General features: G+C 42.6%; 1 pseudogene; it reads right to left on the minus strand.

The window, feature by feature from the left end:
- Nucleotides 1–3,577: 3,577 nt before the first annotated feature.
- On the minus strand, nucleotides 3,578–7,649 carry LOC118988982 (40S ribosomal protein S24-like; annotated as a pseudogene).
- Nucleotides 7,650–25,645: the final 17,996 nt, after the last annotated feature.

Raw genomic sequence — 25,645 nt, forward strand, 5'->3', positions numbered from 1 at the left:
TTGTTAATGAAGGTGTTATTAGGTAAGAAAACTGAGGCTCGTAGAGGGTGTGACCTTTTAATTTCAAAAGGCAATGCTAATAATTGCCTAGGGCTTGGAGGTGATGGTGGAGGGAAATGGGTAAGCAGTTTCTTTTTGTGATGATAAAAATGGTCTAAAACCAATTGTGGTGCTGGTTGCACAATTCTGAATATACTAAAGACCATTGAATTGTACACTTTAAATAGGTGAATTTTATGTGACTTATATCTCAATAAAGTTGCTATGAAAAATAAAATTTCACTGAATCTAGGGGAAAAAAGTAAGGTAGGGCCTCAATTCCATCTTGCATAAAACAGACTGTTTTCTCAATGCCAGTAACAGGACCTTTACAGGACCTAGGCTGTGTTTGGTTTACTGCCCACTAAAAGCATCCTTTTAATGCTTTTCCCCTAGGATGGGACCTTTTCCTGGAAGACGTTGCCCATATACTCTTTCCCAGTTCTGGAGGCCATGAAGGCCTAAGGCCTGTTCCAATGTTGAAATTCCATTATTCTAATTCTATGACACCATGAGACCCATGGCTGCCTGTGAGCTGGTTGCTTCAAATGAGTAAGTCACTGGGCACAGTCACTTTGTTGCCTTCTCATGTGTTGTCCTCTTAGACTAGGAGTTCACACAGGTTAGAGGTCAGTTCTGTCTTATTTGTTCCTGAGTCCCCAGTGCCTGCTCTCTGGTTCCTCCATGTTATCTTCAAATTACTGGTTTCTTTGTTTGTGTGTTGTTTCCTACCCACTAAAATAAAAGTTGCACAGGGCAAATTGTGTCTGTGCTGTTCGCTTGTGTACCTGCCCATGATAAGTGCTCAAGAGTTAGTTGTTGAATGGACAAACGAACGAACTTAGGTAATATTTGTTGAAGAAAGAAGTATGTGAGTGATTACATAATAGCTCCAGATTTCCAAAGTGTTTTCCCTAAGATTTTGAATTTACTAGATTGAGTAATCTAATTTGAATTTAATCTTTGTTTTCTTCCACTCAGTTTTCATGTGAAAGTAGGTGACAAGTTCCATAATGGCAGGTAGGTATCTGTTGTGTTCACTTTCATACCTTGTCTATAGTGGGAGCTCAACAGAGAGTTGAATGAGTGAATAGATGAACATGGTAATATCTGTTGAAAAAAGAAAAGTTAGAGTAACACTCAGAAGTTCTCCAGAGAGGAGAAAGAGAAAGAGCAGGGATGTATCTGTTCCACATAGTCCTTGACTCTGTATTGTATCTTTTTATCTGTCCGATCCTGCCCTCTTACATGGACCCAACCTGCTCATGCAAAGATAACCTGAGGATAGGTAATACTCAGCCACAGGTGCCATTCACTTACCTCGAAGGCTACTGAATCTCTTATTGTACAGTCCTTTCACTCCCATTGGCTTCTGCTCTTAGTTTTGATATCTGTCCTTTGATATCAGTCTGGCATTTGATGACTCATTTCGAGACCTGAATCTCAGTATGAGCAATTGGACTGCAGTCTGGCATTTGATCTCCAGCCCCGCAGATGGCCACAGTGGGTAAGAGACCCTCCTGCTTCCTGCCCCTGTGGGTCAGCCAGACAGATTGTGTCCTGCCCACTGTCCCTACCAGTAGAGGGAGACTGAAAATTGTTCTAAAGCCCAGCTTGCTTCTTAGAGTCTCAGTGTCCAAACTTAGTGACTTGCTTCTAATCAGCAAAAGGTAGCAGGTAACAAGATGTCACTCCATGATTAGGTTATAAATGATTGTGACTTCTGTCTTCATAGCAAACTCTCTCTTTTGCTGGTTTTAATGAAGCAAGCTGTCATATTGGAGAGGCTATGCAGCAAAGTAATCGAGCATAGACTTTGGCCATCTGCCAATGAGGTGTGAGGTCTTTAGTCTAAGAGTCTTCAAGGAACTGAATCCTGCCAGCGGTCACAAGAATGAGCTTGGCTGCCACTCCTTCCTCGGTTGAACCTTTGGTTGGCAGACACTAGGCCAGCACATCTTGACAACCCCCTTGTGACAGACCGTGAAGCAGAGGACCCAGCTAAACTGTGCATACATTCCTGACCCTCAGACACTGAGATAATGAATGCATGTGGTTTGAAATCACTATGTTTTGGTATAATTTGTTACTCACAAATTATATGTGTTTTGTTTTAAATTCACAGAGATGACTTTACTATGAAGCTAGTGAAACAAGTTTCTGGGCCCTTCACTTGCATAAGCCTCTTGCCTGGCCCTGAGAGGGTCCCTAGCAATGTGTTCACATAGTTATATATTTTTGTAAAATGGGCAGAAAGTATTTTAACTGCACTCAGTCAGGGCTGGTGCCTCTTAATACTTCAGCTCCGCCCCCCCCCGCCCCCATACTTCCTCTTATGTCTGGTGGTATGGGAATGGCTAAGGGGTTTTGAGGATTTGGCTAAGGGGAAGTTGGTTTGGAGATACATTTACCTGGATATAGGGGGATACATCATGCAATAGAAGTCCTACCTGCACTTAAGAGGCTTTCCAGTTACTTGCCTCCTGTCGGCTGTATGAGTGAGTGATCACAGCCACATGTCTTATAATAACTCATTTAAACATAGCTCAACATTCTGAAATCTCAGTGGCTCTGCTCAGCAGTTCTCCCTTAACATAAGGGCAGCTACTTGAGGAATGCAGTGCCCTTAATCTGATCTGATCTTTGTCATTATGCTGTCATGCTTTTGTGCTGGCTGAGAAATATTAATCGAAGCACTTGAGAAAGGCTTGGGGCCTCAGTCATTTTCTGACTCTCAGGCTTGATTTAGATTTCAGATTACAGGCTGAGAAGGCCTCTCTTAGTAAGGCTAAGAATATAACGCTGTATTCCTTAACATCTCACAAGATAATTCACTGGTTAAACAAAAAATAATAATGTGCCCTAACTGGTGTGGCTCAGTTGGTCAGGTGTTGTCCCATAAACTGAAAGGTCATGTGTTTGATTCCCATTCAGGGCACGTGCCTGGGTTGCAGGTTAGGTCTCTGGTCCAGGTGTGTGTGAGAGGCAACTGATGGATGTTTCTCTCTCATGTCGATGTTTGTCTCCCTGTCTTTCTGCCTCTTTTCCCCTCTCTCTAAAATTGATAAGCATGTCCTTGGGTGAGGATAAATAATAATAATAAACACTGTCTTGTGGGGTTTATAACACATGTAAAGCGAAAATGCATGAAAACAATAGCATAAAGGGTAGAAGGGGAGAAATAGAAATATAGTATTGTAAAATTCTAATGTGATACATAAAATGGTATAAAATCACTTGAAAATAGAGTGGAAAATTTTAAGGTATTATTATATACCCTAAAGCAACTATTAAAGAAACAGAGTTGTAGCTAATAAGCCAATAAAGGAGATAAAATAGAAGCATAAAACATGGTCATTTAATCTACATGTAGGAAGAAAAAGAAGAAAAAGGAAACATAGGACATATAAAACCAATAGAAAACAATAAGATGATAGAACTAAAACCTAATTTTTAAATTTATTTTAAATTCTTAGTTTATTAACCTTTAAATGAAAAAGCTGCATGATCACCACAGATAAAGTCACTGAAGAATCTTCTTCCATTGTCCAATCTCCAGCTCACTTTTTGTCTGTACCAACATTGGCCTTCGAAGTCCCCTTGACTTTCTTCATTCTGTTCTTGCGTTCCTTTCTCTGTTTTCTTGATGTCTTCTTCTTCTTATATAGGCCATGTCTTTCAAGTCTGTGTTTGGTTTCATTTTTCTTTGCATAATCCAAGGAATCATAAATCATGCCAAAGCCAGCTTGTCTTGCCGCCACCAAAAGGGGTACTGAATCCAAACACAAAGATGACGTTTTGTATGGTCTTATACATTTTGGCTAGTTTTTCCTGAATTTCTGTCTTGGGTACTGTTGCCTTGCCAGGGTGAAGGACCTCAATGACCGTTTGTTTCCTCTGAAGTAGTCTGTTGGTCATGAACTTCCCAGTCTGGATAGTCACCGTGTTGTTCTTGATGACTGCCAATCTTCAAGCAGCAAGGGAGGAAATCCTAGTAAAACCTAATTTATGACAATAATTACATTAAATGAAAGTGATCTAGAAACCTTCAATCAAAAGATAAAAAATGTCAGATCAGTTATCGAAACAAGACTGAACTATATGCTATATACATGAAACACACATAAATATAAAGATACATAGAGTAAAAGTAAATGGATGGAAAAAGATATACATGCAAACACTAGTCAAAAGAAAGCTTGGGTGACTACATTAACATTAGACAAATTTGATTTCATAGAAATAAAGAAAGATGTTTCATAATGAAAATAGAGGCAGTTCATCAAGAAGATATAAAAATCTTAAATGGTTATGTACTTAACAGATATTTAGAACACATGAAACAAAACCTGATAGAGCAGCAAGGAGAAATAAATCCACAATTATTGGAGATTTCAATACCATTTCTTCAATAATTGGTAGGTATGAAAGCAGAACATAAGGATATATTTGAATAATAATATCAGCTAACGTGACCCAAAACACTCACCCCACAAGAGCAAATCATACATTTTCAAGTGTACATGAAAGATTTACCAAGATAGACCATGTTTTGGGCCATAAAACAAGTCTCAATAAATTTTATAAGATTAAAGTCATACTAAGTATTTCCTGTGGCCATTATGAATTTCGATATTAGTAAGTAACAGACCTCTGAAAAAGTTTCCAAATACTTACTAACTAAATAATTCACTTCTAAATAAGTCATGGATAATAGAAGAAATCAAAAAGGACATTAGAAAGTCTTCTTTGAGTGGATTTAAAATGAAAACAACAGAATTTGTGGGATGTTGTAAAAGCAATGTTTAGGAGGAAGTGTGTAGCACTTAAGTTCTGTTTTAGGAAAAAAGGTCTCAAATCAATTACCTCAATTTTTACCTTAAGAAACTAGAGAGAGAGAGAGCGAGAAAGAGAGCAAATTAAACTAAAGTAAGCAAAAGAAAGGAAATAAGATCAAAGCAGACATAAATGAAATTGAAAACAGAACACAATAGAGAAAATCAATGAAACCAAAAACTGGTTATTTGACAAAATAAAATTGGTAAGCCTCCTGCTAGACCATAAGGAGACTAAGAGAAGACACAAGTTACCAGTCAAGAATGAAAGAGTTGACATCACTGCAGACTGCCGTTGTTAGCAGGAACATACAGAACGTTCTGAAAAACTTTATGCCAACAAGTTTAAAACTCAGATGAAAAAGACAAATTTCTTAAAAGACACAAACTACCAAAGTTTTCTCAAGAAAAAAAATAGATTTACCTCACTAGCTTTATATCTATGAAAGAAATTGAATTTGTAGTTAAGGACCTTTCTGCAAAGAAAGATCCAGGGCTTTACTGGTGAATTATAGTAAACATTTAAGGAAGAAATAATACCAATTCCATACAAAAAGTCTTCAAGAAAATTGAAGAAGAGAGCACATTTCCCAACTTATTTCATTAGACCAGCATTATTCATACTTCAAAACTGGGCAAAATATTACAATAAAATGATGGACTAATATTCATCACGATCACAGGTGAAAAGTTCTAAAAAAAATTCTAACAAATTAAATCCAATTGTATCTATAAAGGATAATCATGAACCAGTAGGACTTATTCCAGGATTGTAAATTTGGTTCAACATTCAAAATTGAGTTAATATAGGTCACCATATTAACAAGTTAAAACATAAAAATACTATGATTGTTTTATTAAAATTTTTTAAAAGATTTTATTTATTTATTTTTAGAAGGAAAGGGAGGGAGAGAGAAAAATCAATATGTTGTTGCCTCTTGCACGCCCCCTACTGGCCTGCAACCCACCATATGTCCTGAGTAGGAATTGAGCCAGCGGCCAGCACTCAATCCACTGAGTCACACTGGTCAGGGCTAACTTTTTTTTTTAATTTATTGATTTGAGAGAGAGAGAAACACCAATTTGTTGTTTCACCTATTTGTGTATTCATCGGTTGATTCTTTTATGTGCCCTGCCTGGGGATTAAACTCACAACCTTGGCGTATTGGGGTGACACTCTAACCAACTGAGCTACATGGCTAAGGCACACTGATTATTTTAATAGATAATCTCTCAAGGCAAAAACATTTAGTTAACAAAAAAAGATGACAAGACAGACAAGACTGAGGTCTTGGCCTCTGTGCAGAATCAGTCTCAGCTCTGTCCAACATCTTTCATAGGGCGCATGCTCACAGTGTGGTGTCTGTGCCTGAGGACTTGGGTGGGGGCTTATTGTTGCTTTGAGATAAGTAGAGAGATTGGTGAATTACTCCCCAAATTTTATTGCTGTGAGGTTTAAGATGTTGAGGAATTCCAGGAATCAAGAAACTTTTGGATAATGTGTTCATCCCAGTGAAGAGATCCATGTTAATGTGGCCACATTCTTACCCATTAATAATGTATCAAGCTCAGCAGGTGACAGAACTGCTATCTACCTAACACTGACCCATTTAAATGACATTGCATAGACAGGTACCCTACAAACATGGCAAAAAAAAAAAGACAGTCTTTGTTTAAAATGTACCTTTCTAGAACAACACACCTCAGTCTGTCAGGGATTCTGCCCAGATCCTGGCAGGGTGGGGCCACCTCGAACCCGGAGGGTGGGACTAGAGGGTCTCCTGTGAGAGGGAGGCACCAGTCAGGTTCATGGGAAAGTGGGGGGAATGGCCCCTGCCCCAAAGCTACACCACTCATTCATTGATACCCCCTGAGTCTGGTCAGAGCTCTGCACCCAATCCAGGCAGCTGACTCCTGAGCAGGGTGTGAGCTCCACAGGGTGGGGAGACTGGGAGTGTGTGTGGGGGGTAGGCTATTGCATTCCCCCAGGTTGATGCCTTATGGAAGGGAGTGCTCCATCCAAGAAAGATGGCATCTGCAGTGCAGGAGAATGACTCAGTACAGGGGTGCCAGCAGCTGTCCCTTCAGCTCTCTCCCCAGAGCCAAAAATCCCAATCTTTCCTCACTTGACTCTAGTACCCTCTGACCTTCCTCCATCAGAGCCCAGAGTGAGTGGCTCTGGACAAGATTTTGTGTGTTGGCCCTTTCAGGGATCTCTAGCTGACTTCAGTCTCCCCCTGGCAGAGTCCCTGCTGACTTTTACAGCCAGATGTTGTGTGGGGGCCATTCTTGGCTCTGATGCTCTGGGCTGGGGAGCCTAGCTTGGGTTTGAGACCCCACACTCCTCAGGGGGAACCTTTGTAGCTGAGATACCCCTCTGGCTGCTTCTGTAAATACTTGGTTATTAGACCCCTATTCAGCTAGCCTTCAGTTGGTCATTCGGGTTGATTCTTCTATATTTTAGTTGTAATTCCAATTTGGCCCTGGGAAAAGGTGAGTGGAAGTGTAATTGGGTACAGGGTGAAGGGTACTTGGATATACAGGAGAAACCCCCATAGCTCCTGGTCGGTGTGGTGGGAGACAGGCTTAAGATACTTTTCATAACAAACGCTAGTTTAATAGCTGTGTTAATATCTGTGCTACCACCTGGGACAAGGTGGGTGTGACTTTAAGGGTGTATCCTGACTCTCCACAGAGCCCGGGGAGGATCACTGAGTGGATCACTGAGTCACTCTTGCCCTTACTGGGGATGGCAGCCATGAGAGATTTGGCCATGCAGCTTGGGAGTAGAAGAGCCACGAGCAAGGAATGGTGTAGCAGCCTCGTGAGAGGGAGAAGTAAGCAAGCAACTGCGTAGTTTGTAGTCAGCATCCTGCATTGCAGCCTGGTGTAGTAAGGAAGGAGACATACTGCTGCAATGACTGTGCCTGCTCTAGCTGACTCCAGAGCCCCAAGGGCTTTGCCTCAAGAGACGCTGACCTGCTGACGTGCAAACCCAGTCTCTATCTGGACTCTTGAGATTTATGTCTTTCCTGGACTTCATTGTGACCCACTGCACCATGGCACATGCTTTCCTGAACTCTTACATGGAAGCGGATAATGATGTACCCCAGATCCTGAAGGAGAGCTGCTGTGAGACCGTTTGCACAGCCAGCTTGCAATAAGAAATGGGGAACTATTGGGCTTGGTTTTGGTTTATAGCCTTTTGAGGAACAAGGGAAGTGCTGGGTCTTATGGAAAAGGATGAGTCTAAGCATAAGTTCTCTGAGCACCCAAGGCTGGAATATTGTAAATAAAGACCTATTCCTTCCAGCATTAATTGTTGGGTCATGCACCAAGGTGCCACGTGGATGGGCCCCTGTCTACTCGGTTACAGAACATCCACCTAGTCCACTGCCATCTTGGATCTGCCAGCAACAGTGTTTATGTGCAGAGAACTCTCTGGGTGGGTTTAGGCAACACAGACACATGCACACCCTTTCTCACATTTCTCTTGATGGAGCAAACTGACAAGCTGTGACTCTGCAAAAAGCATAAACACGCTCTTACATAATAATAAGCAATGTAGCTCAGACATTTCTTGCTTAACATTTACATAACACTAATGAACTAGGCAGGTGGTTTTTTCAAAAACAAAGAGAGATTCTGGAGTCTTCTTCACTTATTGCAAAACTGTGAACTGTTCCCAGCTTTGAAATGACTGCTTTTTAGATTTTTGTTTTTCTGCCTTCTACCAGTCTCTGGGTAGCCTCCCCCGGCAGTCTCTGAAAGAAGGCCCATCCCAAGCACTTAGTGTGGGTCCTGGAGCTACCTGAGGTGAGGTATTGGCTGAGGGAGCTTTTTTAACCCTCAGCACCTGCTCCAGGGTCCCTACTGCCTCTGTCAGGGCTGCAGACCCTCCATTCCTTCAGAATAACACATCCGCAGAAATGGCTTGGTGAGATCTCTGTGCTGTGCTCAATCCAAGTTTGTACGGCCAGGGTAGAACTCATCCATCTATTGAGGGTAGTGGGTGCTAGGAACTGAAAGCTACACCAGTGAATACAGTGAACAGGGTGTCACTGCACATGTTATTTTTTCATTGCCAAGGAAGATACCTGCTGATCAGCACTTTAACCATGCAGTCCAACCTAGTCACTGAAAGAGGAACACCTGACATGTGCATTCTGACGGGACACCCTGTGAAATATAAAGTATCACCCGTGAAACAATTTTACCAAAAAGGTTTAACCTGAATCTTCCAGCCTCTCTCTCATAGGAAACACGGATCACAGAGGAAGTTACACTGTAACACACACACATATGCACACGCACACAGTGGAACATTCTGTAAGACATACAGCCCAGATTTTTCAGAGTTAGTGTTGTAAGTAATAAAATGGTTGAGGATTGCTCTGTATTAAAAAAAAAGCTAAAGAGAAATAACCAAATGCAATGTATAATTGCATTGATTATATCCTAGTTGGAAAAACAAACAAAACATAACCTAGTATAAAAGACATTTTTGGGTACAGTTGGGGAAAATTTGAATTTGAACTGGATATTAGAAATGTGAGGAAGTTATTATTACTATTGATAATATTATTATGATTATTATGATGGTTATTATGATTATGTAGGTCAGTGTCCTTATTTTTAGGAGATTTGTGCTGAAATAATTAGTAATGCAGTCTTTTATTTTTTAAGACTTATTTATTTATTTATTCTTAAAGAGAGAGGAAGGGAGGGAGAAAGAGAGGAAGAGGAACATCAATTGGTTGCCTCTTGCATAGGCTCTGGCTGGGAACCAGGCCTGCAATCCAGGTATATGCCCTGACCGGGAATCCAGCAAGTGACCACTTTGTGGAACGACAGCCAACCCACTGAGCTAAACCAGTCAGGGAGTGGTGCACTGTCGTGATGTACAATCTATTTTTAAAATTTTTAATTAAAAAAAGGCAAAACTGTTAACTGATGAATATAGATGAAGTTTATTCTATTATCCATGTCAACTTTTTGATTTAATAGTTTGACAATTTTCACAATAAAATTTCAAGGAAAAAAGAAATAGAACATTATCCCCTCAAAGTTTCCTATCATTCTAAGTTTTTGGATTTTTAATATGTTTCTTTGTTGTTTTTGTTATTGCTATCAAGAATAGCTATGGGAGGGACTTCTGGCCAAGATGGAGGCATGGGTAGACACACTGTGCCTCCTCGTACAACCAAAAGAAGGACAACAACAATTTAAAAACAAAAAACAACCCGAACTGACAGAAAATCAAACTGTATGGAAGTCCAACAACCAAGGAGTTAAAGAAGATACATTCATCCAGACCAGTAGGAGGGGCAGAGTCGGGCTGCCGGCAGAGAGTGCTCATGGCAAGGCCAAGGCTGGGGGACCCAGTGAGGCGGCGGATTGTGGAACAGGGCAGGGTGCATAAGGCTGCAGCTGGTGGACTGGGTGGTCCCACATTTGCGCACAGATAAACCAGGCAAAACTGGGGAGCGGGATAGACTGCACAACCCAGGGCCCCAGCTCGGGGAACTTAAGCTTCAAACCACTGATTGAAAATACCTGTGGGGGTTGAGGTGCTGGAAGAAACTCCCAGCCTCACAGGAGAGTTTGTTAGAGAGACCCACAGGGTCCTAGAACATACACAAACCCACCCACCAGCAGTCAGCACCAGAAGGGCCCAGTTTGCTTGTGGGAAGTGAGGGGAGTAACTAAAATCCAGCAGAGAGGGAAGCAAGCACCATTGTTCCCTCTTGGACCCCTTCCCCACATACAGTGTTACAACCAAGCGATGTGAGTTACCCCACCTGGGTGAATACCTAAGGCTCCGCCCCTCACTATCTAACAGGTGCATCAAGACAAAAAAAAAATGGCCCAAACAAAAGAACAGATCAAAGCTTCAGAAAAAGTACGACTAAGTGATGGAGAGATAGCCAACCTGTCACGTACAGTTCAAAATACCAGTGATCAGGATGCTCACAGAATTGGTTGAATTTCATTGCAAATTAGATGAAAAAATGAAGGCTACACTAAGCAAAATAAAGGTCAATGTACAGGGAACCAATAGTGATGGGAAGGAAACTGGGACTCAAATCAGTGGTGTGGACCAGAAGGAAGAATGAAACATCCAATCAGAAAAAAAATGAAGAAACAAGAATTCAAAACAATGAGAAGAGGCTTAGGAACCTTCAAGATATTTTTAAACATTCCAACATCCTCATTGTAGGGTACCAGAGGGGAAAAGGAAGAACAACAAGTGGAAAACTTTTTAAAACAAATAATAAAGGAGAACTTCCCCAGTCTGGCAAAGGAAATAGACTTCCAGGAAATCCAGAAAGCTCAGAGAGTCCCAGAGAAGTTCGACCCAAGGAGGAATACACCAAGGCACATCATAACTACATTAGCCAAGATTAAAATGAAGGACAGAATCCCAGAAGCAGCAAGATAAGAGGACAGTTACCTACAAAGGAGTTCCCATCAGACTGTCAGCTGATTTCTCAAAAGAGACTTACAGGCAAGAAGGGACGGACTGGAAAGAAGTATTCCAAGTCATGAAAGGCAAGGACCTACATCCAAGATTGCTCTATTCAGCAAAGCTTTCATTTAGAATGGAAGGGCAGATAAAGTGCTTCTCAGATAAGATCAAATTCAAGGAGTTTATCGTCACCAAGCCCTTATTATATGAAATGTTAAAGGGACTTACCTAAGAAAAAAAAGATAAAAAATATGAACAGTAAAGTGACAGCAAACTCACAATGGTGTGAGTTGTTATTAACAACCACACCTAAAACAAAAATAAAAACAAACTAAGAAAACAACTAGAACAGGAACAGAACCACAGAAATGGAGATCACATGGAGGGTTATCAACAGGGGAGTGGGAGGGAGAGAGAGGGGGGAAAAGGTACAGAGAATAAGTAGCATAGGTGCTAAGTAGAAAATAGACAGGGGGGAGGGTAAGAGTAGTATGGTAAATGTAGATGCTGAAGAACTTACATGTATGATACAGGGACATGAACTAAAGGCCGGGGAATGTAGGTGGGAGGGGGTGTGCAGGGTGGAAGGGAGTAAAGGAGGGAAAATGGGACAACTGTAATAGCATAATCAATAAAATACATTTAAAAAGAAAATAGCTATGGGAGCGCCTAAGAGGGCAGCCGCAGGAGCCAGGCTTCTAAGGAAGTCTAGTTTTATGGTTCTTAGCCCCAGCTGGTTCTAGCACTAAGTAGGTGGTGTAAGGGAGGGAAAAAATTCTTTTGTTTTTACTCTTCTAGGTTCTTGGCTGGGGCCTCTGTTATAAAAGATTAACAAGAGAAATACAAACAGTGGCTTATTAATACATGCATCTCATATGTGGGAGAAACTAAGGAAGAGTGATTGAAAGAGGTAGTTAGAACTTGAGCTTAAATGCCACCTCTCCCTAACACAAAGAAAGCGTGGGTGAGGCCAGTTATGGGAAAGTGACCAGGAAAAATAAGATGAACATGGGTAAAGTTTGTTATACAGGTTTAAGCCAGTGCCTTCTCCATTCATGTGTCTTGTGATCTAGAGTCAGCTTCCTTTTCCTGGTGTAGAGACAGACGCCCTTACAAAGGAGATTCCCTTTATACACGTAAACTTCCCTTACAAAAGGAAATTTCTGACCTGTTTTCAGAGCTTCTCCTGTGCCTGCTGTTTCTCAGGATAATCCGTATTTGGGCTGGCCTATTCTGGCCTCTTACAGTGGCCCTTGCTCTGGGCCTCGGTCAGTTCCCCTGTTACATACCAGTCATGGAGCTCAAGCTTTAGAAACACGGTTTCATTAAAAATGCACCAACAGAAAAGCAAATGCTTCAGACCTGCCTTTGGAGAGCCAATAATCCACTTAAGAGACCGGTCTTTTGTCAACTCCCTATATATAAAAAAGGAAGAAAATCAGAATCATAATAGGAAATTCCAGAAAGAGCCATTCATTTTGTTGGAGGATTTGGGAGGGATTCACAGAAAAGGCAGTTTCTGATCCCATCTTGAAGGATTTTTGTAATTATTAGTGAGGTTGAACAGTTTTGCCATGTTCATGGTCTGTTCATTCATTTACATTTTATATATTTGGTCTTGATCTTAGAAATTGTCCTTGAGGTTGGTCCTAGAGGCAGAAGTTCTCCCATTTATGTGACTCACGGAAAGGCTTCCCTTTCATTGAAATCAGAAAGGAAATGCTTGCTTAGTAGAGTGGCAGACTCTGCTTTGATTTTAGACTGTCTTAATGGATATTTGGGCATTTAACCATCCTAGCCTTATTTGACAGTTTGAAAAGGAGAGAAAGGAATTCTTGAACCATACATCCCAAATCAGTTTCCCACAATTTACTCCAGATGGAGCAGGAGGTTCTGAATCACAACAACATGTAAGAGATATTAAATTAAGCTGTTTATTTTTTTAATCCAAAGTTATTTTTGCTACTAACTATAGATATAATAACTGGCCAATTCTTTGTTGTTGTTGTTATTTTTTTCATTTGTCGTTCAAGTACAGTCATCTCCATTTTCTCCCTACCACTCCTCCCCCCGACCCCACCCATCCCCACCTCCCCCCCTCGATCCCACCCCCCTTTGGCTTTGTCCAAGTGTCTTTTATACGTATTCCTTGATGACCCTTCCCCTTCCCCCACTCCGTTATCTCCTCCCCGCTCCTCTCTGATTACTGTTAATTTGTTCTTTATTTCAATGTCTCTGGTTATATATTGCTTGCTTGCTTGTTTTGTTGATTAGGTTCTACTTATAACTGGCCAATTCTTGACTATGTCTTACTTAAAAAGTGGAGAGCACAGGCTTGGGACTCAAGCTAACTTGGGTTGGAATATTGGCTCTCCATTTATTAGTTGTGAGCCCAGGGGTGCGTAATTTAGCTTCTCTAGGCTCAATTTTCTCATCTGTAAAATAGTTGTAACTAGATACAATATAACCATACTTTCCTGGGCAGCTTAGATCTGACCTCACAAACAAGGCTTTGTGACTACAAAAGGATTGAAGAATAATCTTCCTTTCTTTGAAATCAGAACATATTTTCAGTGGATGGGGACTTGTACAGTCATATACTGTGTAACAACAGAGCCGTGGCCACAGAAATGAATTGTTAAATGATTTCGTTGTGTGGACATCATAGAATGTACTTAAACAAACCTAGATGGTCTAGCCTGCTACACAGCTAGACTATATGGCATACCCCTGTTATGTGAGTCCATCACAGACTGCAACATTGTCATCTAGTGCATGCTTAATTTTCTCCCTCCCTTCCTTCCTTCTGTTCCTCCTTTCTTCCTTTCTGGCTCATAAAAATAATGATGTATCTTGCAAAGAAAATATCTTACAGTCGCTGGTCTTAGATTAAATGAAATATGGCAGATTTTGTATTGAGGTTTTCCTGGAGGTATGAAAGAAGGAATAAGTTATACTTCATTTATCAGAACTTTAAAAATCCTAAATGTCCCGACTCTTTCCCAAAATTCTCTTCCCCTCTGTAGTGGCCATGACACGTTCTTCTGTTTCTTTGTAGCCTCCTCTGGAAGCCTGCCAGCCCTCACTGGGCAACTCCCAACCCCTCATCTCCTCCCTCACTTTCTCCTTACTCTCCCCTTCCAGCCCTTAATCTGTCCAGGTCCCTCCAGTCCCTCGAGGTCTCCTTTTCTTTATTCCTATTCAGTCCCCTCTCTAGGTTTCTCTGTTTTCTTTTCTTTTTTTTTTTTTAATATATTATTCATTTATCTTTAGAGGGGAAGGGAAGGAGAGAGGAAGAGAAACATCAATGTATGGTTGCTTCTTGTGCATCCCCTGCTGGGAACTGGCCCCTGCCGGGAACTGGCCTGCAACCCAGGCATGTGCCCTGACTGGGAATCGAACCGTGATTGTCTGGTTCACAGGCCCGCGCTCAATCCACTGAGCTACACCAGCCAGGGCAGTAGGTTTCTCTGTTTTCGGTCCCAACAGCACTTCACAAAGGGAAAATAGAGTCCTTCAAAAAATGTACCTGCTCAGAAGGTAAAGAGCAGGGAGGCAATTGCACATACTTAGCATTTAATTGGGGTACATGGCTTCATGGACAATAGTATCTACCTCTGGAGGCTTTTGAGAAGATTAAAAGAGAGAGGGAATGTAAACCCTTGGCAAGTTGCTGGCACGTGTTAAGGATTCAATCAATGTTAGCTGTCATTCCTTACTATTGTTTGTTAAAAATTGTACAATCAACGTTGTAACAACAAGGAGAGGGGGGAAAAGACCAAAGGAAAAAGAATCACACACAATATTAACACTATGTACTTCCCTAGTAGTAATCATAAATATGCTACTGTGAAATTTGATTTTTATACTTTTTCAGTCACAGAGCATTCTTATGAATAACAGTTCATAAATGGAGACATCAAAGGGTGGAAAGAAAGTCATTGTGCATTTTTAATGTGTTTTAGCAAATAGCAGTCTGTGATATTTTTAGATCACCGCAGAGAGGAATTTACTGTCATGCTCTTCCGGTATCTAGCATCAGTTTCTTTTTCTCTAGAGAAAGGCCATTTGGCAGAAACTTTTTGAAATTCAAAGGAATGCTACTATCTACAGATCTAATGAAGTGTCCAAAGAGGACTGTAAGAAACTTTTAAAAACCAGGGTAATAATTTTTAAATGCTTTCCTATTTCTAGTCATGGAAGATAAGAACGCTTTGCAGAGTTTAAACGCAGCCTATGGTCTTGATTGTCCTTTCCACATTCCATATCTGGGAGCTGAAGAGACTGACTCAAGGGCTGCGGTCCTGCCATGGACTGAAGTGTGTCCTTCCAAAATGCATAAATTGAAGCCTTAACCCCGCAGTGTGATGACAGTGTTTGGAGATGGGGCCTTTGGAAATGGAGGTTAGATTAGGGTTACATGAGGTCATCAGGCTGGGCACTCATAATGAAATTAGTACCCTCACAAGAAGAGACACCAGAAAGTTCTCTGTTTCTCTTTCCCTGTATAGAGAGAAAAAGAGAGAGAGGGAGGATAAAGCTCACAGCTGCCTATAAACCAAGAGAAGGAGCCTCAAAATGAAACTTATCTTGTTACCACCTTGACTTTGGATTTCCCAGTCTGTTGGGAAGTCCAAATTTCTCTTGTATAAGCCACACAGTCAGTGGCATTCTGCTATGGCAGCTGAGTAGACTAATGCAGACAGGTATCCTCCCATATTCAAAGTCAGTGAGAAGGTTAAGGCCATCCTTTCTTAGGCCAGGCTCTCCACGAAAAGGGAAGTCTCCTAAAACTGTGTGAAAGTTGAGACAATGTAAGAAGTAAAGAACATATGCATAATATTGCAAAACGAAATGAAGTCTCAGAAACTCAATATTAGGAAGTTCTATTTTAAGAAATTACAACATTCAGCTTAACTGTTTCTTGATTTCTTTGCTGGTTAAAGTATGGAGATTGTGAGTTGATAACCAGTGCAGGACTGTTTTGCTGTCTCAGGGCTTCGTGCTGCCGCTTTCCTTGGACCAGTCTGGCAGCTGCCGAGAGCATCGCCCCAGCCCTGCCATTTGCGCCACAGCCAGGAGCCCTCAGACTCCGTGCCTGGGGCAGGAACAGGTGATCTGCACCTTACAGGAAACTGAGCTCCCTCATGAAAGGAAATTCCTAATCCAACTCTTTTGTGGGGTCTGAGAAAGAGACTATAACTATGGTAAAATTAGGGACAATTTCCCTGGGAGCCATATAACAAAAATTTCCTCTTCCTTGCCTCCATTTTGTTATGTATTTATATTGTTCTCTCCCATGTATGGTGGGAGAGGAAAGTTTTGCTCTTTTAAACAAGAACCAATTGCTGGCAACTTCCAATTCTAGATAAATGTCTTATTTTATATGCAGGGAAATGTCTCTTAGTCTAAGAGAGTAACTTTGTGTGGGAGAGAGAAACTTTTCCTCTACCCTCTTGGTTCTTTTAGCTGCTCTAAATTAAACCTACATAAAACAGATTAGATTAACAAGGGAAAACAATGACATTCAATTATTTACATACAGACATAGGGCAATCCCACATGCATGAAAATAAGAGAAGTGAGAAGGTCAGAGACGGAAAGGGGAAATGAGGTATCTATGACCCTGTGAGCTAAGGATGAGGTCAGGCACTCTGCAGCCTCAGTGGGGGAGGAAGGTCATTCACAGGCCGGTAAGAAGAGCAGATCCTCAGTAATTAGAAGTTCGTCCTGCCCTGAGTAGTTCGATTCGTCATAAAAAGTTATTTCTGGTGATAATTCTTTTTATGGTAAGGCCACCAATTTAAATTCTTGAAGGGAGAGATGAAAGTTTCTCTCGGGCCTGCAGGGTGTCGATTATCATCAGCTCAAACTAATTCGCATGCCAAAATGGCACATCTTGGGACAGCTTGTTCTGAACCCTTTCCCTTGCTGGCCTCAGTGTAAAAGGCAAATACTCAGATCTAAGGCCAAACGAACTGGGGCTACTCCTTCCCCAGTAAGGTGGGAAGACTTGGGAATTCCTAGAGACAGTCCTAAGGAGAGGGGCGGAGGGGTAGGGAAGAGAAGAGAGGGAATACAGAGAGGTTTAGAAGAAGGAAAATGGAAGGACTTTTGTCCAGATACCACAGCGTGAGGCCTGAGGAGGGAGAGCCAGCAAAACGCTCGAAAAGGCGGGATTGTTTGAGGGTTCTAATAGTAAATGTGAAAATGGTGGCCACCTCTCCCAAACCTTTCTAAGATCTGCTGTACACAGCTGTTTGGGGCAAGTGATGGCTTTGGGAAGTCTGGAGGGAGCAGGGTTTCAGTGGTGGAACCAAAAGAAGGCAACAGCCAGGGTGCATGGCATAGACTTGCAATGGGAATAGACCATTGGAATGAGGTGGCCAGGAATGCGCGTATTCCAAGCCATGTAGGTGCAGAAGTTAAGGGATAGGGCAAGTCCTGGAGGGTGAGCACTTTGCAGGCCACATCGGAGTCACACATAGTGAAAATGCAGTTTTACTGTTGGGTGCTGGAAGAGACCAAGTCCCATCCAACTGGTGGTGGAAGAGCAGGGTCCAGAGAAGGGAGGACACAGCCACGACCAGTCTCCGTGGTCCTCCTCACCATCTGAGGACAGTTAAGCCCCAAATTATAAAACAAGGTCCAAACCTGAGTCATAGATTTTGAGGCTTTCGTGGTCTAACTTTGGAGGTGCCCGAGGGCCTGGAGTTGGCAGCTGGTCAGGGGCACTCTCTGTGCATGTTGAAGAGCTACACGGGAAAGCCAGAAGGGTCACTGTGGCCTTCTGCAGCAGCCTCTTGTTATATTTGGGGACAAGGTATGAAGTAGATAACACTTGAGCTGTGATAGAATCAGAAGGCAGACTGTTGATGCTTCTTAAATGCCTCCTGTCTGTTCCCTTTCTCTCATAGTTAGCAAAGCCATTTTGAAAGCCTGCTAGAGCTAAGAGTGTCAAAGAATAATTTTCAGAAAGTTAGACACATGGCTCTCATACCAACATACAGGGAGCCCTTGTCCTTCATTTAGCTCACTGAGGAGAGAGCCAGCATAAGGACAAAGCCGGCCCAAGGAGAGCACAGGGAAGCATGTCCAGTCAGTGAAAAGAGGGTTGAAATAAGGTGGCTGAGTCAGAACAGGTTACTGTCCTCGGCAATCACACTGCAACCTTTGGGCCTATCTTTTCTATCAGAAAGAAATCATTTACACCTCTACCGGCAAAAAAAATGTCATTTGCTAAATGTATCATTCTTTTACATATTGAGTGTAGCTTTGCAGAGCCTGGCCTAATCAATTGTAACTAGGAGGTCAAACAAAGTTACTTCCCATAGAGAATCAGATGACTCATCTGCAGGTTGTTACACAGGCTCAGTCATGGGGCATTGAAAGGACATGCAGTAGTCTTTTTGCTGAATTTCCAGTTTGGGGATCCAGTTTTCTTAACAAAGGTCGTTGCTTAGGTCAGAGAACTGGAGGGGCAGCAGAGCCTTGGAGCCAGCACAGGGGGGTTGAAGCGCTTGGGTTGAGGCACGGGTGATCAACTCCAGGAAGACAAGGGAATGCCTGCTCAGCCCTCCCCTCCTGGGGACTCCTCTTTCACTCCTAAAACTAGGTCTTGTTGTTACTGAGCTCACAGAGGCTCTGCCGTTCTCTTATCTCCACAAGATCCTCTGTGTCGCCACAGAAGGCCCCAGGCCCCGTGGCCCCGAGGCCCCGCAGTGAGCTCAAAACGTTGTGCAGGACCCAAGTGCCTCCCTGGGAGGCACAGGGAGGGAACCCTCACAGGGAGGGTTCAGTGCTCAAGCCTCTTTGAGGTCGACTGATCTGTCAACACTTTTTTATTGTGAGAGATTACACATAACATAAACTCTACCACTTTAACCCTTTAAATGTACAGTTCAGTGGCGGTGGCGTTAAGTACATTCACACTGCTGTGCACCTGTCGCCACTGCGCATCTCCGGTGCCCGTTGGGTCTTCCCAAACTGAGATTTAAAAAATGACTTCCCACCCCCTCTCCTGTCACTCTGGTAACCACCGTTCTGCTTTCCATCTCTATAAATTCGACTTCTCTTGGTACTGCATATAAGTGTAATTGTGTAACATTTGTCATGCTGTGTCTGGCTTTTTTTTTACTTAGCGCAATGTCTTTGAGGTCTGTTCACGGTGTACCCTGTGACAAAATTTTATTCCTTTTACAGATTACATAGCATTCTATTTTATTACCATATTTTGTTTATCCAGTCTCCCACTGATGCCTCTCAACAGTTTAAATGAACAAACCTTTTTGACCCAACCAGTCTATTGCAGGGACTTGGTTCTGTGAATATACTTGCACATATGCACGCGGATGGATATATAAGGGTATTAGTGGAAGACCCTCTTGCTTGCTACGCAATAGACATTTCACCCTTTCTTTTTGCCAGTAGGAAACTTGAGTTCGTTTAAGGATCGGGGTGCATTGTGCTCGGGGAAGGCATGTGCTTCCCATATCTCGATTGGCATAAGCCAATACTAGTAATTCTATTCCCACTTGCCAGTGATTTTTCATAGACGGGCATGTTCTAGCCAGTGATGTGTGAGGGTAAGTCTGCGGCAGGGCTTCTGGGTACAGTTTTCCTCCCAGAGAAAAGGAGATAGGTAAGGAAAAATGGACTTCTCTTTGAACAGAGTGGATGGTGATAAGATGTCTGGAACTGTGTTGGCCATCTTACTTCCAAACCCAGGGCAAAAAGTTCAGCACTCTGAGGCTGGTCAGAGGAAGAGGGAAATCACCTGGGCCCGTAATGGCATTGTTGGGCCTCTGAATGAATCTGCCCTGGGCCCACCTAACTTACATCTCTCAACATGTAGGATAACAAGTCCTTGTGGGATAAACTACTTTTACTTTTACCGGGGGGGGGGGTGTTATTCTGTTATTTTCATTGTAAAACACTATGATCGATAGTGTTTATTTTATCAATGTTTGTAATAGAAAACACCCTCCATGTTAACAGAGCCTCATTACATAAATTATGAAACATCCATACAATGGAATGCTACACAGTTGTGAAAAAGAAAGAACCGTATTTATATGCAGATATGGAACAGTGCCAATTAGTAATGGAAATAACCAAGTATGTACGTATGTGCGAGTAGGCTCTGTTTGTATTAAATATATTCACATATATGTTTGTGTGATAATAATGAACAAATATTAACAGCAAACTTGTTAATAATGTACTTCTAGGAGTGTAGGATGGAAGAGAGACTCACTTTTTATTATTTTTTTATCTTTGTAAAGTTGGCATTTTTATACCAAGATCTTGTATTACTTTATTATTTTTTTAAAATATATTTTATTGATTATACCATTACAGTTGTTCTATTCCCCCCCTTCATTCCCCTCCACCCGCACACTCCCTTCCCCACTATTCTCCCCCACTTAGTTTATAACCACGTCTCAATTTCTTTAGATTCTATATTTCCCCCACTATTCTCGCCCTCCCCCCTATCTATTTTCTACCTACCATCTATGCTATTTTCTGTGTCTTCTCCCCCTTCTCCTCCTCCCACCCCCCTGTTTCTAACCCTCCATGTGTTCTTCATTTCTATGGTTCCACTCCTGATCTAGCTGTCCTCTTGGTTTGCTTTTGTTTTAAGTGTGGTTGTTAATAGCTGTGTGTTTGCTGTCCTTTCACTGTTAATATTTTTCATCATCTCTTTCTTATATAAGTCCCTTTAGCATTTCATATAATAAGGGCTTGGTGATGATGAACTCCTTGAATTTGACCTTATCTGAGAAGCACTTTATCTGTCCTTCCATTCTAAATGAAAGTTTTGCTGGATAAAGCAATCTTGGCTGTAGGTTCTTTGGATTTCATGACTTGGAATACTTCTTTCCAGCCCCTTCTTGCCTGTAAGGTCTCTTTTGAGAAATCTACTGACAGTCTGATGGGTACTCCTTTGTGGGTGACTGTCCCCTTATCCCTTGATGCTTCTAGGATTCTCTCCTTCATTTTGGTCTTGGCTAATGTAATTATGATGTGCCTTGGTGTGTTCCTTCTTGGGTCCAACTTCTTTGGGACTCTCTGAGCTTCCTGGATTTCCTGGAAGTCTATTTCCTTTGCCAGACTGGGGAAGTTCTCCTTTATTATTTGTTCAAATATGTTTTCCACTCGTGGCTGTTTCCTTCCCCCTTCTGGTACCCCTATAATCCGGATGTTGGAACGTTTAAAGATGTCCTGGAGGTTCCTAAGCCTCTCCTCATTTTTTTGAATTCTCATTTCTTCATTCCTTTCTGGTTGGATGTTTCGTTCTTCCTTCTGGTCCATTCCATTGATTTGAGTCCCAGTTTCCTTTCCATCGCTATTGGTTTCCTGGACATCTCCCTTCATTTCAATTAGTTTAGCCTTCATATGTTCCTCTAATTTGTGACTGTACTCTACCAATTCTGTGAGCAACCTGATAAATAGTGTCTTAAATTGGGCTTCTGAGAGGTTGGCAATCTGTTGGTCGCTTAGAGTTATTGGCTCTGGGACTTTGAGTTCTCCTTGCACCATCTTTTGGGCTGTTCGTGCCTGTTAAGTAGCAGGATAGGAGCCCTAGGTTTTCACCAGAGCAGGGCAACTCAGTCGCTGGGTTGTGACGTTGTATGTGGGGGCGGGGTCAAAGAGGGACAATTGTGTTCCGTCTGCCGCCTGCCTCCGCGGCCCCCACCGGTGCCGCAGCCACCACTGTCACCAGGCCCACGCGTTTCGTTCCACTGCAGGCGAGTGTGCCACCGCTGTCAGCCCTCCACCACTGGGTTCGCCCCCTGGGGCCTGCGTGGTCCGTCTCACTGCGCGCAAATGTGTGACCTTGGTCAGTCTGCCCCGCACCCAGACTAGTTCTGGGCTGCCTGCGCTCCTAGGTCTGTCCTGCCCGACCCAGCTCCACTCCTGGCTCCACCTCTCTTACCGTCCACGTTGAACGGTTCGTAGCTGTCGGACTTCCGTATAATTCCGTTTTCTGGTCTCTGGGTGTGTCTTAGTTCTCCAAAACTTTTGTTGTATCCAAACTTGGTTGTGGGAGAAGGCACAGTGTTTCCACCTATGCCTCCATCTTGGCGGAAGTCCCTTGTATTACTTTATCAATACAAAAAAGCCCCAAATCAGCGGCTCAGAATCACCAACAACACAACATTAGTGGCAGTTCAATATATAAGTTGACAACTTTCAGGCACTGCAAACTTTAGAGTTTTAAACTTTAGAGTTTTAAACTTTAGAGTTTAATCAGCCACTGATACACTCTAAGCTGATAGAAGGGTTAGCTTCAGACGTAGAGCCAGAGGCACGCAGTAGACAGAATCTGGTCCAAGCAAATTCATGCCCAAGCACAGGTTCAACTGAGTTTCCTAATTGGCCATAACTACCCAGGTGCTGATATTCAGCTGGGACACACTGGCATGGGAATATCCATTGTTTGTGGCTGGTGTCCATTCTGACTGGGCTGGTGTTCTTCCAGATTGTTTTGTGCTCATGATGGACCATTTGTTAAATATTTTCAATGTCATTCTGACCTTTCTCACTTAGTGTGGCTTTTCCCTAGCATTTCAATTGGCTTCACTTCTCTGACTATATCCTGGTTTCTAACCTTGTCTCCTGATAGTGAATATTTTTTAGGATGTATTTGGCAGCTGATAATATAATATGGACTAAAATAGCTTCAACAATATAGACTTAATTATTTTATATAACAAATCTGGTGGGCAGTTCCAGGGTGAATTTGGTGGCTCAGTGATGTCATTGAAAACCTGGAGGCTTCTTCCTTTTCTCTCTGCCATCTCAGCATGTTGGCAACGTCTCCCCCTGGCCACCAAGAGCTGCTGTAGCACCAACAGTGTGGTCATATGGCAGCTTCCTACCACGAAGGTTAAGGAGGACATAGAGGGCTTTTTCCTTTTGTGAGTCTCTCTCTGTCTTGTTTCTAAAATCTTCCCTAAAAGCCACCAGTGGACTTCCACATGTTTTATCAGCCAGAACTCGGTCATGTACCCATGCATAGACCAGTTATTGACAAAGAGAAAGAGCTTTGGACCAGTTATAATTAGTCATCTTAGGTGGGCATATATAGACCCTGACTCAAATTAGGTTAACAAGAAAGAAGAGGAAATGGCAGCTGAGCAAACAATCAGCTATAAGTGCCATTCATAGCTCTTCAGTTGGTGTTTTTTTTAAATCTCACCTGAGGATCTGTTTACTGATTTTAGAGAAAGAGGGAAGGAGGGAGGGTGGGGTTGGGGCAGAGAGAGAGGGGAACATTGATCTGCTGCCTCCTGTACGTGCCCAGATTGGGGATTGAACCCACAACCTTTTGGTATAGGTGACGACACTCCAACCAACCACTTGGCCAGACCCAGTCGGTGTTCTTTTTAAATTAGAATTCTGTCAATAATCTGTTTCTCCTTTTTCTGGTTTGAAAATAATGTCCATGTGTTTCTTATTATAAAAACAATGTATGCTGTTTGTTCAAGGGGTAGAATATAGAATACATACAAGAAAATAAAAATCAAAATGTGTGTATGTAAAGATATATACATACATATATACATATATATAAATGTATTACACAAAGTTGGGACTATAGTATATATAATTTGGTTTAGTATCCTATCTATTTTCACTTAACATTTTATGATGAACTTGCTATTCCCCTCTCAGTCCCAGCTTCTTTGCACACATGTCCAAAGGAAAGGAAAAGAAGCACAGAACACATCATAGGTCTCCATGAAATGATTCATGAGAGTAAAACTCACTTTTGATTTGGGACAGCTCTGACTCCCACCCTCTAACCGCTGTCTGCCAGGGGTACCCCATCTTATCACTCCTTCTGAAGAGCTCCCTCTCAGACTCCCAGGACATCAGGACACCTCGGTCCAGAGTGTGTGGCGGGGGGTGGGGGGAAGAGAGATTATGAATGAATATGTTCTTCTCTGCACTGACTAGGACTTGACATTGGGAGTGACCTCATTCGCCCTCTTGGAGAATCTGGCCTCACCCTTCCAGGCCTTCTATCTTTTTAAAAAAAAATTTATTTCTTTATTTTTAGAGAGACAGTAAGGGAGGGAGAAGGAGAGGGAGAGAAACATTGATGGGCTGCCTCCCACAGTCCTCCAACCAGGGACCTGGTGCACAACCCAGGAGTGAGTCCTGATTGGGAACCAAAAGGCCACCCTTTGACTTGCCGCACAACTCCCAACCCATTGAGCCGCACCAGTTGGGGTGGGCCTTGTATCTTTATATGACCTGACAACACCAATTGTTGTGCAAAGAATAAACACATCTGCTGTTGGTGAGAGGGGGTAATCTCTGCACAGAGCATTGTTTATACCTTCATCATGCATGTCATTATGTTGGCTACAGGGAGGTGTGCACAGGAGACTCCCTCCTGCTGAGCTGGGCCTTTGGGAGTTCTACATGGGGAGCCACTTGTTCCTAACAAACTCTTGATTGCTCAGTGTGTCCACAGTGCATTGTCACCTCAGGCAGACTTACTTTTGCAAAAGCACTGTCTGTAATTGTACTATGGAGTATATGTTATTGTTATTTGTAACTTTGGCCATGGTGTAGGCAGAGAAGAATGCCTATTGTCACCAGGTCTTAGAGCTACTATCTGACAACAGTTGGCCCCGAAGCTCAGAGTGAAAGGGAAAACGTATAAAAGAAGGTCCTTTCTCCCAAAGCTACCCATGCAGGCCGCAGAACTTGAATGAGGCTCCGCCTGGCAGCGGTGGCAGATTGTGTTTTTGGAAGTCGCCTGCAGCTTTTCCCAGCCCGCATGCACTCTGCGGTGTCACCTTGCCACACCTTCACTGCGAAGTGCATCTGAATCTCCAACCCTGGAACCTGGTTGGCTTTCATGCCCCTCATGTACAGTTGCCAGGTTCAGCAAATAAAAATGCAGGATGCCCAGTTAATTCTGAATTTCAGAAAAATAATGGAGGATTTTAAAAATATCAGTATGTTCCTTAAAATATACGTATGTTATCTGGCAATCCTACTCTCATGTGCCCAGTAGAATGTGACAGAAGGGATGTGCATGACTTCCAAGGCCAGGTTAGAGGAAGCCTTGCAGCTTCCACCTCGGCCTCTTAGGATACTTGCTCTGCTGGTGCTGCCCCTCAGGACGCACCCTGTTGGAAACCAGTGGCCATGCTCTGAGAAGCCCACACCTCACGTAGATATTCCTCTACTCGGAGATCCCAGGCCAGGTACCCTCAGGTGAGTGAAGAGGCCTCCCGAGCAGGCTTCCCCACAGAACTTTCTATGATGATGGAAATGT

This window comes from Sturnira hondurensis, unplaced genomic scaffold, assembly GCF_014824575.4.
Source record: "Sturnira hondurensis isolate 20B ecotype Veracruz unplaced genomic scaffold, ASM1482457v3 Scaffold0006413, whole genome shotgun sequence".
Lineage (NCBI taxonomy): Eukaryota > Metazoa > Chordata > Mammalia > Chiroptera > Phyllostomidae > Sturnira > Sturnira hondurensis.